This window comes from Zingiber officinale, chromosome 6A (genome assembly GCF_018446385.1).
Source record: "Zingiber officinale cultivar Zhangliang chromosome 6A, Zo_v1.1, whole genome shotgun sequence".
In the NCBI taxonomy this organism is placed as follows: Eukaryota; Viridiplantae; Streptophyta; class Magnoliopsida; order Zingiberales; family Zingiberaceae; genus Zingiber; species Zingiber officinale.
The window spans coordinates 65,907,943-65,928,955 of NC_055997.1; the positions used below are offsets into that span (position 1 = coordinate 65,907,943).

The window sequence follows — 21,013 nt, forward strand, 5'->3', positions numbered from 1 at the left end:
AGGCACTCAGAGCCAACACGCGAGTTTGTTGCATCACTTACAAACCAGTAATGGAGACCGTGGAATTTATTTACTAATCCCTCTCCCACTTAGTTATTTAAGATGAGAAATTTTAACCATGCAAGCACACATCACACACATCACAGTAAATAAAAGCAATAAATATGGAAATATAATTTTTCAACTATTATGACTTCTTCCATCACTGTCCTCCGTGTGCTGCCAACCCTAGTTGCTGCCATCTTTAGCCACCGCAATCGGGTCTAGTCGTCGCATCTATCTTGCTTCTTATTCCGCTGTGCCTCTGGTCCTCAAATAGTATCATGCCTCGCAAGGAGACGATCCGCGACAAAAATAGAATTTTACATGTATCGATCCTATATTTCACAAGGGAATATACATGCAATCTAGATCGAAACAAAAATGTAAAATCTTAAAACTAATACAGCTCCTGTTGTATTTAATACATACAATCATGCACACACATAAAATGCCCTCGACATCTTCGAGGGTCCAATCACACACAATCACAATAAGCCATAATAGTTGGAGCCTGCAACCACAGAGTTAGCATATCCTACTATTATCCTACCTAAATTATGTATGACATGTGCATAATTAAACTGAAAACCAAACACACAGAGGCAAACCCTAACTCTGATATCAATTGTTAGTTGCTACTCGGAATATCATACTGGTACCCTTGTATAAAAATTATGTACAAGTCCCGATCTTTCCTAACAACCTATTGTGTTCTTTAGAAATTAAATTTGGAATCACAAATAGAACTTAACATTATTGATTCCAAATTCAACTTATCTGTTCTTAGTGGTTTAGACTTAGATCGTAAACGATGCTTAACATTATTGATCTAAATCCACCCATGTTACAAATTCGATTAAATAGTTATTTCAGAGATCGACTTTCAGGTTAAACATGACGAGGCACTAGGCCTTCTTGGGTATGGGATCATCCACCACTTCCTAGATAAAGTCTTTCAACAAAATTCAATATTTAATCACCTTATAGTAACCCTAGGTTTAACCATTAAGAACAATCGAATCACAAGATCGAAAAATAAAAGAAACACAAAATTGAAACATAAATTCGATAGCCTAGAATCATTAGCCTCTTGTGTTTGTAATTTCAAGATCTAAACAAAAGGATGAACTACTTATGATGCGAAACTAATAACTAGTTATACCTTTTGTAGCTTATAGACCTCATGATCTTCTATCGTATTCCTCTTCTTATCTCGGATGTCGTGTGGGCGACAATCTACCGAGATGAGAATCCACCCAAGCCTCCTTCTTTTCTTTGCAAGTTCCGTCCACCAACAATCTCCTAAAGATGAAGAACTTTGGCCACCAACCAAACTCCAAGGGATGCTAAGAAACAAAGTCTCCTTTCTCTACTTCTTCTCCAAGCTAAATTCGGCCACCAAAATCTCCTTGAGAGTTGATGCTGCCGGCCACCAAAGAAGAAAAGGAGAAGAGGAAGAAGATGAGGGCCAACCACCACCAAGGAATAGAGGAGAGGAATAATAGATGTATTGTTATGAGGTGAGGTACCTCTATCCTCTCTTTTATATTCCTTGGTCTTGGCAAATAAGGAAAGTTTTATTATTAAAATTTTCTTATTTTCCTTGCCAATGTTTAAGAAGGAAAATTTAATAAAAAACTTCCTTATAAACCTTTTAATGGTTGACCACATCAAATCCTCCAAACAAGGAAAGTTTTAAACACAATATTAAAACTTCCTTATTTGTTTTCAGAAATTTTTAAAATTCCCTTCATGTTTGGTTATAAAAGGAAACTTTTATAAATTAAAATCTCTCTATTACAACATGTGGATGATTACGAAAAAGGAAAGTTTTCTCCAAAATTAAAATCTTCCTTTTAACTACAAATAAGGAAAGATATCAAACCGTTCTCTTAATCTTTTGTAGAAACTATAAAAGGAAAGATTTAATTTTAAAACTCTCTTTTAAATCATGGCTTCCACATAAGGAAAGATTTTAAAATTAAAATCCCTTTTATTTTAATTGTGGCCGACCACCCTTGCTTGGGCTGCAAGCTAGGGCCGGCCACAACTTGATCCATCCATGGCTTGATTTGGCCCGCCCTTGCTTGGGCTTCAAGCAAGGCTTGGCCGACCACCTAAGGATGGGTAAGAAGGTGAGTTTGGGTGGGTATAAAACTATGTAACAAAGAGGCTACGACAGGGACCGAGAGGAGGAATCGATTTTGGTCTCCCGATGAACTTGAGCTTCCTGTGTTCTCCCCGAACACACAACTCGAGTTCATCAATAATAACTCATACCACTAAAGAGTTATTATTGAACTACCGCACCAATCCCATATTACTATATGAGCTCCTTCTTATCATGAGTGTGTTAATCTCCCTGTGTTTAAGATATCAAATGTCCACTAATTAAATGAGTTACTGACAACTTACTTAATTAATATCTATCTCCAAGAGTAGTACCACTCAACCTTATTGTCATGTCCGACTAAGTCCACCTGCAGGGTTTACATAACAATCCTTATGAGCTCCTCAAGGGGACATCATCAACCTAGATTTCTAGGATACAGTTTCATTCTATAATCAACAACACACCATATAAATAATATCATTTCCCAACTTATCGGGCCTATTGATTTATCGAACTAAATCGCACCCTTTGATAAATTAAAGAAATAAATATTAAGTATATGTGCTTGTTATTATATCATGATTAAGAGTACACACTTTCATAATAACAGAGGTCTTGTTCTTTTAAAGAGTCAGTATAAAAAGAAACTACCTCAAATGGTCCTGCTCAATACACTCAGAGTGTACTAGTGTAATTTTATAGTTAAGATAAACTAATACCAAATTACACTACGACTATTCCAATGGTTTATTCTTATCCATCTTAGTCATGAGCTACTATTTATAACTTATAAGGAATTGATAACATGATCTTCTATGTGTGACACCATACACCATGTTATCTACAATATAAATTAAATGAACAACTACACTTAGCATATAAATGTAGACATTTGACCAATGTGATTCTTTATTTCAAAGTAAATATTTACATAAAGCTAGACTTTTAGTATACACTCTAACAAAACCACGAATTGGCTTTGATACCACTGTTGGGCTCTGATCGCAGCAGAAGACATATATTAAATCATGGATCTTTTCATGGTACATATAATTTTATACAAAATAACATAAAAAAACATACCTCTGGTCCTCGATAGGCTTGAATGATATCATTGTTGGTTGCTATGCGGAATATCATACTGGTTCCCCTGTACAAAAATTTTGTACAAGTCCTGAACCTTTACTAACAACCTATTGTGTTCTTTAGAAATTAAATTAGGAATCGCAAACGGAACTTAACATTATTGATTCCAAATTTAACTTATCTGTTCTTAGTGGTTTAAACTTGGATCACAAACGATGCTTAACATTATTGATACAAATCTACCCATGTTACAAATTTAATTAAATATTAATTTCTAAAATTGGCTTCCAAGACTGCATGGCGAGGTACTAGGCCTTCTTGGGTATGAGATCATCCACCACTGCCTAGACAAAACCTTTTAAAGAAATTTAATATTTAATTTCCTTATAGTAACCCTAGGTTTAACCAAAAGGAACAATCGAATCATAAATTTAAAAAACAAAAAAAAAACACAAACTCGAATCACAAATTCGAAACCTAGAATCATATGCCTCTTGTGTTTGGTATTTCAAAATCCATACAAAGAAAACTAGTATGATGCATAATAGAATTACTAGTTATACCTTTCTTTGTAAGCAACAACCTCTTGATCTTCTATCATATTCCTCTTCTTATCTCGGACGTTGTGTGGGCAACGATCTACCGAGGTGAGAACCACCAAGACAACTTCCTTCTTGCAAGTTTCGGCCACCAACCTTCAAGCTCCAAGGGATGCAAGAGCAAAGCCTCCTTTCTCTCCTTCTCCAAGTAAAATCCTGCCACCACAAGAACTCCTAGAGATGATGTGGTTTGGCCACAAAAAGAAGAGAGGAGAGGATGATTAGGGCCGGCCACACCAAGGAAGAAAAGAGAGAGGAATAATAGATGTTAGGTTGTTAGGTGAGGCACCTCTACCCTCTCTTTTCTATTCTTTGGTCTTGGCAAATAAGGAAAGTTTTAATAAAAACTTACTTATTCTCTTTGCCAAGGAAAATAAAATTTAATTAAAATTTCCTTTAATCCTTTATCATGGCCGACAACATCAATTGCTCCAAATAAGGCAAGTTTTAAACATAAAATTAAAATTTCCTTATTTGTTTCCGAAAATTTTTAACATAAAAATTTCTCTATTAATTTTCTCTTCATGGTTGGTTATAATAGGAAATTTTATAAATTAAAATCTCTCTTATTAAAATATGTAGATGGTTTCCAAAAAGAAAAGTTTTCTTTAAAATTAAAATCTTCTTCTCAATCTACAAATAAGGAAAGATATCAAATTTTTTCTTAATCTTTTGTAGAAACTATAATAGGAAAGATTTAATTTAAAAACTCTCTTTTAAATCATGAAGATAGTTACAAAAAAGGAAAGTTTTATTTAAAATTAAAATCTTCCTCTTAACTACAAATAAGGAAATATATCAAACATTTCACTTAATCTTTTGTAGAAAGCTATAAAAGGAAAGATTTAAATTTTTAACTCTCCACTACAAGAAAAAAGTCAAACAACAACGGTTTTTCACCGTTGTCGTAGGCCATTTTGAACTGTTGTTAAAGGCCGTGTTGTTAAAAGGGGTGGCAAAAGATAACAGTTTTTAACCGTTGTCTTTAAAGGCAAAGACAACATTTTTTACAACGGTGAAAAACTGTTGTCTTTTCCTTCAAAGATAACAGTTTTTCACCGTTGTCTTTGAGCGTCTACCTTTAATAACAGGGTCTTCAACAACAGTTTTAAACTATCTACGACAACGGTGAAAAACCGTTGTCTTTTTTAGAAAAGAAATATAAAAAAATTAATACACAATTTTCCAATATTATAAATTATTCAAAATACTAAATTTCAAAATAAAATTTAATATACAATTTTCTAACATTCAAAAATAATATTTATAATATTCTGAAGAAATTTCATAAGCAACCAACAAAATTTCATAAGCAACCAACAAAATGATAACACTATTAAAACAAAGGTAGAACAATATAACACAAGATTTTCTACTTAGATGTCGGTGAAGAGGAGGGATTGCAGCTCCTAGTGCTCCTTAATTTGTTAAAGTCTCTTCATTTTTTTAGCTTGTCGACATTCTTCCCAATACTCTTGAGGACACCTAAAAAGAGCATAATGAAATTATACAATCCTGTGCACAAGAACTATGTAATTCTAAGTGATGGATCATGTCTGTCACAAGTTCGCCACTAATTTTTTTGACCATTATGCACAGATTGTAGACAAGCAAGAAAATAAGCAGAACCATAAATATAAGCGAATAAAGGATACCTTTCAATCTTCGAAATCTTCTTTTCTTGTTGGCCCGTCTCCTTTTCCTCTCTTCTTTTGTTAACTCTGCCTCTTCTTTGATGTTTCCTTTTCCATGAAAATTCTCCTCAGGGGCAAGCATAGCCGCGTCTGAGACGGCCAATGGAGCAACCTGCAAAACCATTGTATTTCAGTGACTCGAAACTGTTTTTACCATAAACTAAAAGACAACTCCAAAAGATAATTTTACCTCTTCCATTGCTAGAGCAGGTACATTGACTTGTATAGACATATCCTCAATAACCTACATCATAACTTATGGTCAATCAAGAAATAAATACTAAAAGAATTAAACACTTGATAAGCTTTATTGCTAACCAGCTTTGTAAACGAAAGTCCAAGAATAAAAGGTTGTAAAGATAATTACTTAACACTTCTGTTAGATAAAAAAATAGAAATTAATTCCATAAGTTTGCCTAAACATAATGCTAGAGCACCGAGAAATGCACTTCCTAAATGTTGTTAAATTGTAAAATGAGTGATTTTAGCAAATAAACCTACTCCTGACAAACTATATGTATTATCACACATTTTCAGTAAAAATCTTACAACAACTAGCACATTTAATTGCTCTGCTTGCACTATTGTACAGTCACAAAGAATATTCTTCATCGGGCTGAAATCTAACTTTAGAATATCTTAATCATTTTAGTAAGGACTGAAGAGTGAAGAGCATTAGTTGATCATTAGTTGTTTTTGTTGTGTCCAAAAACAATTGGACCAATTACACTACAAAAATTGTTGTAGAATTTAATATTCATTGGCGTGCTTAGCCATTCAAGGACTTTAATGTTCCATGTTCATACAATAAAAACTTCTGGCATGATGAAATCAAATGTAAAGCAACAGTATCTTTATGCCCTTCACAAGCCTAAAGCAACAAACAAGCAAACATATCATCCTTTGGCGCATACTCCATCTTACATTTTATAAGTATAAAGTTGGCAAATTAAGATATGACATACAACGATTGTACACACCAGAAGCTCTACTGATCTGACTAATCATGTCCACTTTATCAGCATCTAAGCAACGTATATGTACAACGAAAGCAACTAAGCAAAACTCAAATTAAAAGTATATGTAAAAAGGTTATTGTAAGACTCAATTTGTTCAGGGGAATATAGTTTGGTTGAAGCAGCAATTCGCCAGCTCCTGCTCTGCAAGCAAGTACGTGCCGAATTCAAGAGTAAAGCCAACAAGTAGGAAATTAATGGGTAATTATGAAGAATATTTTACCATTTTTTACTAGCTATTAGCTAGGCCACAGTCACTACAGCTGTTCTGGTTATGGAACTTGTTGGTTGATGCCTTCATGTATTCATCAGTTAAATTTATATCAGAGTTCATAAATTTGAACCATAATGATGACAAAGATGCACTTAAGGAGGAGACTTAATTTTTTTGAGACTTACTCAAGTGGGGATTTGAAAACAAAGAAGCATGCACCAATTGCCAAGTAGCACAGCAAGGGAACAAGCCCCTTTAAGTAATGTGAAGTTCCATCCTGTAAAAGTACCATTAGTTGAGTCTTGCAGGAAGAATTTTGGTTGAATCCTAGCATTTCAAAATAACTGAAAAACAACAATAGAAGTTAGTGTAACTAACAAGCATACCCCAACGAGTTACCTATAACGTGAATGCTATTACTAGTATTGCCATGATCAATGAGCCAGCTTCTAACAGATTAAGATCAAGATCCATCTTGATTCCCGTTATCCAAGCCACCATAACACATAATGGAACCTTAAAAGGGCAAATTAGTACATTGTAAGCTATTCTTTAACATATACACAACATTTCATTTCAAAGCTACATCAAATTAAATCCTTACAACAAACATGGAGATCTGGGTTGCTGAACCAAGGGAAACACCAAGAGTAATATCCTGTGTGAGTTCAACAAGAAAAAATAATTATCACCATGAGAACAATCGTGTTTGACATTTGTTTTCCTTTATTCTTTGATTTGGGTGGATAAGCTAATTCATACGAGCAATACAAATGTAAGTAATAGAAATGCATTTAGCAGCATCACAAATATGGAAACAATTTGATATGAAATATTATGTTTAAGAAATTTATACTGACATATTTGCCTTGTGTTGCTCAACAAGTTATGCACCTTCATGCATCAATATCAGAAACAGTATGATCTCACCCATAATGCCCAAATGCTCTTGTGAGTCCAGCTATGTGTATCTATTATGAGAAAATATACAAAGACCAAGTCATTTAAAGTTTAGTGTTCCAAAAGAAATAAACACGTCGAGTTAGTATAATTTAACCGTTAGCAAGCTCATGATAACATGCACATCAACAACAAAAGAGTCATGAATTAGAATTGCGTACAGATTACTAAAACAATTTTATAAGATAAATTGGCTACATATTGTGATTGCTAACATAAAATGCAGATCATTTGTCTGTAAGTGTTGAAGTGCCAATCACAACGCAAGCAGCAGGCAATAAGATCCATCGAACCACCAAACACAAGACGGTTAAGTGGTTACCCATAAATTGGTTTGATACTCCATGGAGAATGAGCAACAGAAACTAGAAACTGTGATGAAGACGGCGATAACTTCAGTATGTCTTTCATCTGGTAAGAAATTGCAGTCCACACAAAGGATCTGAAACCCTGCCAAAGTATATAAAAATGGCAATCGAAATTACGTCTTTTATAGAGAAACAAGATCAATGAAAACTACCAAAAAGGCAGGTACAAGAATGAATCGACAAAGAAGCCCTACTCTACAAGGTCGGAAATAAGAGCCAAAGGAAGGGAACCTGAGTGAAGTAGACCAAAGTGACGAGCCAAAGGAAGAAAGCTCCGAAGGAGGCCCGCATCCACGTCGCCCAGGAAATCCACATCTCGATCTGCCGTACGGTGCTCAACTAACGCAGCCCTGAAAACTGGGGGGCGAACAAATCAAGAATGCACTCGACGGCGAGATGACCGGGAAGATTTGCTCCGGAGATTTGGTTTTCCCCTTGGGGATTGGCTTCGGTTCGTCCCCTCTTCGTCCCCCTCACCCAAAATCCTCCACAATGATGACGAGTTCATGTTCGGAGATCTCAACGACAACATCCTCATCAAGAAGCAGGTAAGATGAAACCCTAATGAGTAAGCAGAGGAAAGAGGTGAAGGGAGACATTAACCTGATGACACTTCCACCGGACAAAAGAGAGAGCATCGACCATGCCCTAGACGCAGTCAAGCTAGCAAACAAGGTTCGGCGAGTTCTCGTCATTGGCGCATGTTCCGGTGAACAAACTCATCACCTTCCTCCACCTCCTCTCCACTTAAAAATTTGTGGAGAGGGGTTGAATAAAGATGCTTAGGCTTTCGGCAGCAGGAGCGCGAAGAGATCGTATGGAGAGAGGGAAATAAAAACGGATAAGAAGGGTTCAGGAAGGCTAAGGTGGAAAACACGGCGCCAAAAATTTTTCACAGAGAGGGAAAAACACCGAAAGAATAAAGTAAAAGACAACGGTTTACAAAACTGTTGTCGTATCGCCTAAAAAAGTGCTTAAAGACAACGGTTTTAGATAACCGTTGTAAAATACGTTGTTGATTTAAAAAAATATTGCTCAACAACAACGGTTTTCACAAAACCGTTGTCTTGTCTTTTACCAAATTTACAACAGTTTCTTCTAAAACCGTTGTCTTTGTGGTGTTGTCGTTTAACATTTTTGTTGTAGTGCTCTTTTAAAACCATGGTATCCACATAAGAAAAGATTTTAAAATCCTTTTATTTTATATGGCCGGCCACACCAACCTTGGGCTCCAAGCTATGGCCGACCACCCTACTTGGCTCAAGCCTTTGGCTTGGCCGACCCAAGCTTGGGTTCCAAGCTTGCTTGGTCGGCCACCTAAGGGTGGGTAGGAAGTGGGTATTTGGTGGATATAATTCTCTATATATAAGAGGCTACGAGAGGGACCGAGAGGAGGAATTGGTTTTGGTCTCCCGATGAAATTAAGCTTCCCGTGTTTGCCCCGAACATCCAATTTAATTTCATCAATAATAATTCATACCACTAAAGAATAATAATTGAACTACCGCACCAATCTCAAATTATATTTTGGGCTCCTTCTTATCATGAGTGTGTTAATCTCCCTGTGTTTAAGATGTCGAATGTACACTAATTAAATGAGTTACTGACAACTCACTTTAATTAATATCTTAGTCCAAAAGTAGTACTACTCAACCTTATCGTCATGTCGGACTAAGTCCACCTGCAGGGTTTACATGACAATCTTTATGAGCTCCTCTTTGGGACATTATCAACCTAGATTACTAGGACACAGTTTCCTTCTATAATCAACAACACACACTATAAATAATATCATTTCTCAACTTATCGGGCCTCTTGATTTATCGAACTAAATCTCACTCATTGATAAGTCAAAGAAATAAACACTAGATATATGTGTTTGTTATTATATCAGGATTAAGAGAACATACTTCCATAATTACAAAGGTCTTGTTCTTTTATTCAGTCAGTATAAAAAGAACTTACCTTAAATGGTCCTGCTCAATATACTCAGAGTGTACTAGTGTAATTTTATAGTTAAGATAAATTAATACCAAATTACATTACGACTATTCCAATGGGTTGTTCCTTTCCATTTTAGTCGTGAGCTACTGTTTATAATTTATAAGGAATTGATAACATGATCTTCTGTGTGTGACACCACACACCATGTTATCTACAATATAAATTAATTGAACAACTACACTTAGCATATAAATGTAGACATTTGACCAACGTGATTCTTTACTTCAAAATAAAATATTTACAAAAGACTAGGCTTTTAGTATACACTCTAACAATCATAGACATATAAGAGCCCCACGTGTGACTCCTCTAGCGGTATCCACGTGCACTAGATCACGAACATGATACGATCCATTAGGTGCTAGCCTCTTGGATTGGCAAAACCTTGGAAGCACTACCGATCTCTTCCAATGGAAGAAAGCGAAGAAGAAATTAACGAGGGAGAAATGGAGAGAAGAAATTTGTCACTTGAATCTTTCCGATGATGGCTACTTATAGCCTCCAAGGAATACAAAGAGATAAGGTCTCAACTAATTCATCATTTATGATCTTCATTAATTAGGAAGATGAAGAGTTATAACCTCCATAAATTCTTCATTTATGACCTTCATTGTGATGCCTCTTCAAATTCTCCATTAATCATCATTATGATGACTCTTCGAATTCTCCATTAATCATCATGACTATGACTATTCGAATTCTCTCTTATTCGTATCAAATAAATTCATATTTGATCTTGATCTCGACTAGCTTTCGATATTTCAGAATTAATTAATAATCCAATTAATTCTTATTCTGAAATAATTAATTGATTAATTTTAGTATTCACTAAAATAATCAATTATAAATAATGTTCATGTTTATGTGCTATGCATGTGATCCTCTAGGTTTTATACACGAAGATAGTGTAAATTCATAGACAGACTAAGGTAACCGTTTAGTAACAGTTTTTAGTCACTCAACATGATAAAATTAATATCAATTATATATTATAACCTACCATGAACTGATTACTGTGTAATTCAATCTCTTCATCTAAGCCTACATCCCAATTAATTTGATACATTATGTATCATTACCAAATTAATTGTTTTACTTGATTTTCAAGATATAATATAATCCTCTAGAATGATAAATTATTCCTCCCATGGTCATGAATTTTAAGTCACTAATATCTCTATCAAGCGGTCAGGATGTTAACTCCTAATCCAAGAGAGCGATGAATTCTCTATTTACTCAACACTATTCTCTCTACGATTTATCATATACCTAACTACCGTATTAATCACAATTCGATTAAAGACTGCTTTTAACGGCGTTAAAGCACATAACTCCACGCACAGAATAAATGAAGGTCTCAAGTCAAAAGATTAGTTACACTCGTTCATAAGAGGAATGACCAATGATGCTTAATATGTGGTTTCCTCTTAAGCGGGTCGTATCTAGTGTACCTCTAAACCTAAGGCACCCCCAAGTACAACTTGGATATCCATCTCTTGGTCTATCTTGACCTAGTCATACTCAACGTTGATCTAAATATTCATGTCCCCTCTAGATATCTATCCGATCAATAACTATTTTTATATTAATATACCCATTAATCTATGAGACTTTATCATTAATCATATATATACAGAAAAGTAAATAATTAATGATAAATACTTGCCTTTATAAAATAATTATCCACAAAATACATAAGGAGTATCTTGGCATCTAAGTGCACACACTAACAGTCTAATTATATCGCAATGCAAACATTGCCAATGAAATCGATTTTCTAATTCATGTGCATGTCTCCAAGCTGGATCATAAGATTATAGTTTTGGTGCAATTTCCTATGCGTTATAAAAATGTAAATACTCATAACTATAAAAATTAATAAAATTAAAATTTTAATTAATAAATATAATAATTATATTATTAATTATCAATTTAATTAATTATCTATTCATTTATATAATATATATATATATATATCTATATAGTTAGTGTTTATATATTTTGTACAATATATAATAAAAATTACTATTTATATATTTATATATAATTTTAAAACTAAATTTATTCAAAACATCTAAAATTATATATTTTTTTAAAATATTTAATAAATAAACAATTAAATGATTTATTCAATTAATAAACAATGCAACAATTTTTTATATAAAATTTTCTAATATATCACTAATTAAATTATTTAGGTAAACATGAAATAATTAATTTAGATATATAGAGAGAATAATTAATAGATAAAATTTACTATAAATTAGTTAATAGATAAAAAATTTAAGTTATTTATTCAATTCATACTCAATTTAACAATTTTCCTCATAAAATTTTCTAAGATATCACTAATTAAATTATTTAAGTATACATGTAATAAAATATTTAGATATTAAATAATTAATAGATAAATTTTAATAGATTTTTTGATAGATTTTATGTGTATTTAATATAAAAATAATTTTAAAATATTAATTTATATATAATAATTATATAAATTAATTTTCAGTTCACTTAATTAATTATTTATAAAAATATACTAATTCATGATGATTTATTTAGGAAAAATGCATTACAGTTTAATAAAAAAATGTGAAAAATTAGCTAAAAATGACTAAAATTATGTATAAAATAGGTGAGAATAAAATTCAAGTGAGCTATAACATTCGTAAATAAATTTTAGGTCATAAATGATTAAATTGTTAATATTTGACTAATTTAAATTAATTTACTTAGGATAATATTAAAGAATTAATTAGAAAATTAAAGACTAATAAACGGATATAAATTTCGATGCATGAAAATAGTTAAAATTAAGTTAAAACTCCAACTCATAAAGTAAATTGATCATCTATTTAAATTGTATCTACTTTATATAACTCTGTTTCTAAATATTCTATATAATTTTTATATTAAGTAATAATACTATAATTTATATTACAGAAAAATTACAATTATTTAAAACATTCAAATTTATTTTAATTTTTGAATCATTTATAAAAATTTTAACTTATTTATATTTTTTAAATTATTTTAAAATTCTAAACTATTTTTATTTATAAAATTAATTTAAGATTGAATTTTGAATAAATTATAAATTCAAAGTTTTTAATTAAAATATTTTTATTTTGTATATTTTTAATAATCAATAATAATAATATGAATTTATATGTCATAATTATATTAGTTAATTATAATTTATATAATAATTAATTAGAAATTATATATATTTTAAATAATATATTACATATTTATGTATATAATTTTAATTTGTTTTTTAATCAATTACAAATATGAATTTAAAATTTAGATATTTTATTATTAATAAAAAAAATTATATATTATTATTATATTAGTTAATTAATAATTTATTTAATTAATATTATATATATATATAATTATCGTTTATATAATAATTAATTAGAAATTAGAAATTATATATATATAAAATAATACATTATATAATTATATATATATATTTTTATAGAAATTTAATATAACACTGTTATAATAATTAATTATAACAGTTATTAGTTATAACATATAAATAAATCTTTTAGTTCAATATAATAGTTTTAATTAAAAACGTTATATTGAAGTTTTAATAAAATTTTATTCTCTCAATCATCGTGATTCCGCCATCCGCCATCCGCCATCCCCCTCTTTTTCTCGTGATTCAGACCGCTTGCATCTGTTCAATCTTCTTACTTAAATCGAAAATTTACTATGTTATCTGTCGAAGAAATGTGATCGCCGCCTCGCTGCCTCGCTGCGTCATCGCTACTGAGCATGTTACCCTCGCCGATATTGACTCAATCTCCGTCGCTAATGCTTCTAGATAAGTTTTCATCGTTTATATAGTATTTTTTTCCCCTGATTAAAATGATCTTGTGATCGACAGAAGGAATCGAATCGATTCCTTCTGTCGCGCCCTGCGCCGCAATTGAACGCACGCGAAGATGCACGTGATGACGATACGAACTTCATGCGTGGGTGTTATGTCAGTCGCGTCCCAATGCCAGTCCCTTGTCGAAATGGTAAAATCCGTGAGTTTCAGATAAAACGACTCGATATTTTAAACCATGAGGTAACTCAACTTGTTGATCTTCATTCTCAGTTTTGCTTGTACTCAGGAGTGAAGCAAATCAATTTCCAACAAACAAACAAAAAAAATTGATAATTTATTAGCTTGAGTATTTTTATGTTTTTTTAAATCCTTTTTAGGATTCAAATTTGATCAGTTAAGATTAACGGTAGGGTTGACAGTATTAAGCATTGAGGTGAACCAACTACAATCAATGATAACATTAAAAAATGACACTATGCCCCTCGGGCTCGGTATAGCGGTAGAGGTGTTCTAGTAGTTCCCAAATATTTATGGTTCGATTTTCAATTACAACGTATTGTAGGATATTTTTCTCCAATGGAATAAAAAAAATTAGGATGTTGGCTACTAGTTGAAGAATTGCTTGCGCTTTCGGATTTATCTTGGTAGCCGGTGAAAACTTTCGTGGAGTCAAATTGGTTATCTTTAAAATTAATTGGGTCAAAGAACTGGATACCTAGATTATAAAAAAAAAATAAAAAAAATAAAATGACACTATGGTCTAAGTATATCACTATAAGAATATCATCAATTAGTCATTGAATTAGCGACAGAACTAATACTGATTAGCGACGGAATTAATATTCAATTTCTTATTAGTGATGGAAATTTAATTACGATGGAATATTTTTCTGTCACTATTCTAGCTACTGAAAAAATATTCGGTGCAATTTAACTTTTTTTTTTAAAAAAAAAACCCGGTCACCTTCTCAATTTCTCTCACCCAATCTCTTTCCCTCCCTATTTTCCTCACCCAATCTCCGATTCCAATCTCCTCTCTGGATCCCCTCTCACCCTCATGCGGTAAGCTTCTCTCCCCTTCCTTACCTTCAATGACTGCCCCATCGGCAGGGAAGCTGAGGTGCAACCTCGCAGTGGCCGCGATAAGGTAGCGCCTTGGCCATGACCTCACAACTAGGTCATGAGGTTGGGTGCTACCTCAGTCGCGGTCTCGCAATAGCCCATGCCAGGCGCATGTGCAACCTTGGCCAAGCACAACATCGCCGACCTAGTTCAAATTGTCAAAAAATGTTCTAATTTTTCAATATACCCCTTCGTTTTCTATCGTTTGTGACTTGTAATTTAGGAAAAAAGAATACAATAATACTCTCTTTCAAGTTGAAGCATAGATATTAATCATACTCAACTTGTTACAAAGATAATCAATCTGAACCTCATTTTAAATTTTGTAAAGATGTCCCCGAGTTGTTCTTCACATATTCGATATAAATCAAGTTTTGTTGAATTTTCTCACGAACGAAATGATAATCAATTTCAATATGCTTATTTTGCTCATGAACTATAGGATTGGATGCAATATGAAGAGCTGCTTGATTATCACACCATAGTTTAGCTAGTATTGAAATTTTGTATATCCAAAAATTTTGTATATCCTGAAATTTAGGATAAATAGAATACAATCTCTTTAATGAAGAGGGAGACATTTATTTACAAATTAGGATCTATTTTAGGAAATTATAATTAGGTTAATTTATAATTAGCCTAATTGACCCATATATATATTAATTAACTTGTACCAATAATATGATAATTAATATATGTAAATATAATAACTAATATATATAAATATGATAATTAATATATAGATAATATCACTCAGACAAGTGGTTGAGGCTAGACCCGACCCCGGCCCGGGTCTGGCCCGAACTCGGCCCGGGCCCGTAACCGGGTCAACGGGCCGGTTGCCTATTGCCTATTGACCCGGTTTGCCGAGTCAGACCGAAACCGGCCCGGCAAGTTGCCGGGTCGGTTCCAGTTCATTCGCTGTAAAATCGGCGAACCGTCGATTAACCGGGGGGTTGAACCGCCGGTTCAGCCGATAATTTATTTTTTCTTTAAACGGCTTGAAACCGGCGGTTCATAGCCGTTGGAACCGCCGGTTAACCAACGGTTCATAGCCGTTGGGAGGGTTTTTTGGATATATTTTTTTCAACGGTTAGGATTATTTGACCGATTTTTGATCAATGGCTATGATTTAGTGTCCGTTACTATCAAAACTCTATAAATAGAGAACTCATTTCATCATTTTTCACACACATCTTCTCTACTCTTAATCTCATTTTTGTATTCTCTAATCTCTAGACTCTACACACTTTCATTTCTAATTTTCAATTACAATGGAAGGAGGCCGCGGAGGTGCATCATCTCGAGCTCGGAAGGGAAAGCAAATAATGAATCCGCGAGAGGAGGACCCCAACATTCAATCCACCGATGATGCGATCGAGCATCTTCCGAATCCGACACCCGAAACATAAGGAAGTACCGATGCAATTACTTCTAAGGTTCGGGAACTTCCTCCTCTAAAGTCTTCTATTTTCACTAAACATTTTGAGAAGGTCACTCTTCCATCGGGAGAAATGCGTGCAAAATGTAAGCACTGCAATGCTTCCTACAAATTCCAAGCCGGCGGCGGCTATGGGTCGTTGAAACGACATGTAGAAACAAAGCACCCGACGGAATATGGACTCGACCGTTCTCAAACATAATTATCAAGATTTTTTTCTATAGCGGTAATACCGATTCCGGTTTATTTTTATATTCGGATAATAAATTAAGAGAATCATTAGCTAAATTTATTTTCGTAAAACATCTTTCTTTTAGTTTTGGATCTAAATGCACATTTGAAGATTTTTGTAAAGAATCTCTTAATCCATGTGCTAAACGTGTTCCTAGGACTACACTTACTCGTACAATTAAAAAAATAGTAAAACAAGGAAAAAAATAATTTAATTGATGAATTTAGTAAATTAGATAATAAGTTTCTTTATGTTCCGATATTTGGAGTGATCATTGGCAAACACATTCGTATATGGGTGTGACTTACCATTGGATCGATAACTTTTGGAACCTCCAAAAAGGATTATTAGCTTATAGAGTTTTTGATGAATCACATAATGCTTATAATATCACACAATTATTATGTTTAATTTTAGAATAATATGGTTTAACTCATAAAATATTTTCAATATCATTAGATAATGCTAGTTCCGATACCACTTGTATAGATGATCTAAAATTTGTTTGAGGTTTATTTTTTCATATTCGTTGTGTATGTCATGTTTTAAATTTATGTGTTCAAGATGGTTTTAAAAATTTAGAAAGTTATATTAAACCAATTAGAATTACAATTTCTTATTTATGGTCTCATCCATCTATAATGAAACAATGAGGTAGGTTTTGTAATATAAATGGAATGAGACCTAAAAAATTTCCACGTGATGTACCAACACGTTGGAATTCAACATACCAATTATTACAAGATTCATTTCAATATAAAGAATTATTATGTTCATTTTTTGTAAAAAAACACTAATACTAATATATATTTATTTTCACAACAATGGAATATTTGTAGTAGTATTTGTGAAATTTTAAAAGTATTTAATGATGCAACCGAACAACTTTCCGGTGTTTATTATTCCACTGCTCAATTAGTTTTAGAAAAATTTTCTAATATAGTATTAGTTTTAAATGAACATATTAATAATGAATCTTTATCTCCTTTCATCTTAGCTATGAAAACTAAATTAGAAAAATATTTTTATTTAATTCCTGAAATTTATTTAATTGCATTTGCTTTAGATCCTAGATTTAAATTAAAAGTTTTACAAGAAATGTTAACTTTATATTATGACGCTTTAATTCCAATTAAAGATTTTTCTTCCCCTGATCCAGTTAATATTATATATAATGTTAGAATTTATTTATATGATATTTATAATCAATATTATGCAAAATATGGAATATAAATTAATATTTCTGAAATACAACAAACTACTAGTAGTAATTTAAAATTTATAAAAGCACAACTCTTATTAAAAAAATGGACAAAACGTCCACGAGGATCCTCAAGTTCCACACAGGAACTTGAGAATTATTTTACGACTTCTTTTGATTTTAATGAAGCAGATAGCGAAAACTTCGATATCTTAAAGTGGTGGTCACAGAAGGCTCAAAGCTTTCCCGTTCTCTCCGTGATCGCAAAAAAAATTTTAGCTTGTCCAGTGCAACTATTGCTGTGGAGCAAACGTTCAGTGCCGGCGGCAACATATTAGATGAACGACGATCAACTTTATCTCCCGACTCATTGGAAGCCCAAGTATTACTGGACGATTGGACCAAAGCGGAGAAAAGAATCCAAGGAATGCAACTTTCAGATGACGAAGTTGAAGATTTTGATACTAAAGGAACAAATACGAAATGAACAGGAAATGATAGTGAGTGAAAATGTAAAAGGATAAAAATGTAAAAGGAAATGTAAAAGGATAAAAATGTAAAAGAACTATGTGGACTTTGATTCCCCTAAAGGGATACGTAGGCAACTTAAATAAGTGTAAGCCTTTTTTCCAATAAATTTTAATTTTAAATTTTTAATGTTTAATTTTTAATATTTAATTTTTAATTTTTAATTTTAATTTTTTTTAACATAATAATCTTGAACTGTGGCAAACTGTGACGAACCGTGAACCGAACCGTGAACCGGCGGTTCCGAACCGTGAACCGTAATCGTCTTGGGCGGTTAAGGTTAAGGGTCGACCTGCCTGGAACCGTCGAACCGATGGTTCCAAACCGTCGAACTGTCGGTTTCGAACCGTGATCAGGCCTAGCTGAGGCTACCATGAAATTGCAGCTGAGTTAGTCTCGTGGCTAGTTGACCGCTCAACCATGCCGCTGTGAAATCATAGTCGGGCCACTATGAACAAGTCACAATTTTGTGGCGGTCACGAAGTTATAGCTAAGTGACCACTCAACTAACTTGCCTCGGTTTTGTGTTCAAGTGTCACCAATCGGACAAAGGGTGGAGGAAGGCAAACAGTGAATGGTTGAAGGGTATAAGGCGTATTTTGGAAAACTGATGTGTGGTATGGTAATTTAAAAGAAATGGTGCATGATTTGAGTATTTAGAAAACTTAAATATGTGATTCGGTAAAGTGCTGTTATATATTAGTCTTTTTTGTCATAACCTTTTTTATTTTATTTTTGTTGTTGTTTCTATTATGTTGAATATCAGCTGATTTGTGATGCCCACATTATAAGCATGTGAGCATTACCCTTAAGAAACAGTAGAAAAAGATGTTTCCTAATTCAACTGTAGCTATACAAGATATATTAAGACTAACTAGACTGATTGAGCATTCCACAAGTTCAACCTTTCTATTTTTTTTTATGGTAAAAAATATCAAAAATGCTGTTTGTACAGCCCTCTATCAACTTCATAATGTTGTTTGTGCAGCCCTCTCTATTTGGTGTGTGTTCTTAAACTATTGGAGATAATTTTCTTTTTGCAGTGGCTAGGTATGATGAATGGTTGTTTATTATTAGCAATGTAGATGAATGCTGTGTTCTTAAAAACTATTTGGAGATATTTTTTACACTTTTAATAATGTTGCAAATTTATTACTCTTTAGGTTATAATGAATATAAATAAAATTAGGTTTGTTAACCTTCAACTTAGTTTTTTTTGTTTATCACTCGTAAAACATGTAAAATGGTGCTGTTAATTTTAATACTATATGCAGCTTTAATTGTAGAATAATATAGATACAAAGTCAGCACTTGAACTTTGTCATCGGTGAAGAAATGAGTTTGACATGTTTGTTTTATATGTTACAGTCTTCCCTCGTGATTATGACATGCTAGAGGCATCACAATAATGTTCTGCTACTGAGAATTAACTTGTAATTCACAAATTGTATCTTCCAACTTGGAATGGTAATTCTTACAGAATACATGTTTCTTTATAGTATAATTTAGCTTCAATAGAAGAGTTTTCCCTTTTAGAGATTAGTTATAGGAACACAAACTAGATTCAATTCGGTTAATAGATTCTCCAAATTGACATGGCTGATTATTCTTTGTTGTACATTTTCAATCAATGAAATTCTATTTTATTTGCCAACATGACAGCATTTTTCTGGATTGGTGAATTATCTCATGGTAGTTTGTAATCAAAAGAAGTTTCTGATTACTATAAATTATCCTTTATGGTAATTGAAAGAGATTGTGTTGATCATGTTTACTGTGATGCTTTTGGCTGCATCATATTTGTTGTTGCCATGATGAAATGAAATTTAATTTTGCTATTTTTATTTTCCATTTTTCTAACATGATTGGTGATTCTTCCTTGCCAACTTACAGAGTTTTCTTCTTGAGGATCTTGGTAAACATTGTTTCATTAAGGAGACTACATTTGTATTAGCAGTGGATGTAAACAATATGTAATCAACTTTGTAATATGATTTTTGCAAGTTTTAGTGTCCATGCCCTGATTTACTTGCATTCATGTATGACTTTTGAATGATGTATGATTATTAGCCGTGGATACACATGGTTTTTGAATGATGTATAGTTTTCAAGGAGATGGAGACCAAGTAAATCATAAGGAGTTAGCATTGTATTATTGTTTTCATTCTTGTCTTTCTTTTGCTTTTGCTTCCGCTAACAAGTTGTAGGCAAGAAATCGAAGAAATGCTATCCTCCACCACCCCACCAGCCAGATGCATAGGTTCCAACAAAAACTTCCCTAATAGCGGAGTCAAAAGGAAAAAAGGGTTGAGTTGAAGAAGGTCATCGAACTTTCCTAAAAGCAAAGTCGTCTATGAATGTTAAAAATAAAAGATAGGGTTTGTGCTTCCACCAGGCCAATTTTAGCCATTAAAGATAATAGTGAGAACAATGGTATAGGGTGTCAATCAAAAAAGACAAACAATACATCAATTTGGTGAATACACTATGAACAATTTTACATCAAAGCTGGATGTCTATTGTAGGTGTGTGATTCATTAGCAAAC

At 32.7% G+C, this 21,013-nt stretch overlaps 1 long non-coding RNA gene across 1 annotated transcript; it reads right to left on the reverse strand.

Moving 5' to 3' along the window:
* Positions 1-6,954: 6,954 nt before the first annotated feature.
* Positions 6,955-7,417, reverse strand: LOC121994025. The gene is made up of 3 exons (XR_006115543.1): positions 7,369-7,417; positions 7,164-7,280; positions 6,955-7,041 (listed from the first exon to the last, which is right to left on the reverse strand). It is a non-coding gene; the product is annotated as an uncharacterized LOC121994025 (long non-coding RNA).
* Between the last annotated feature and the right edge of the window lie 13,596 nt (positions 7,418-21,013).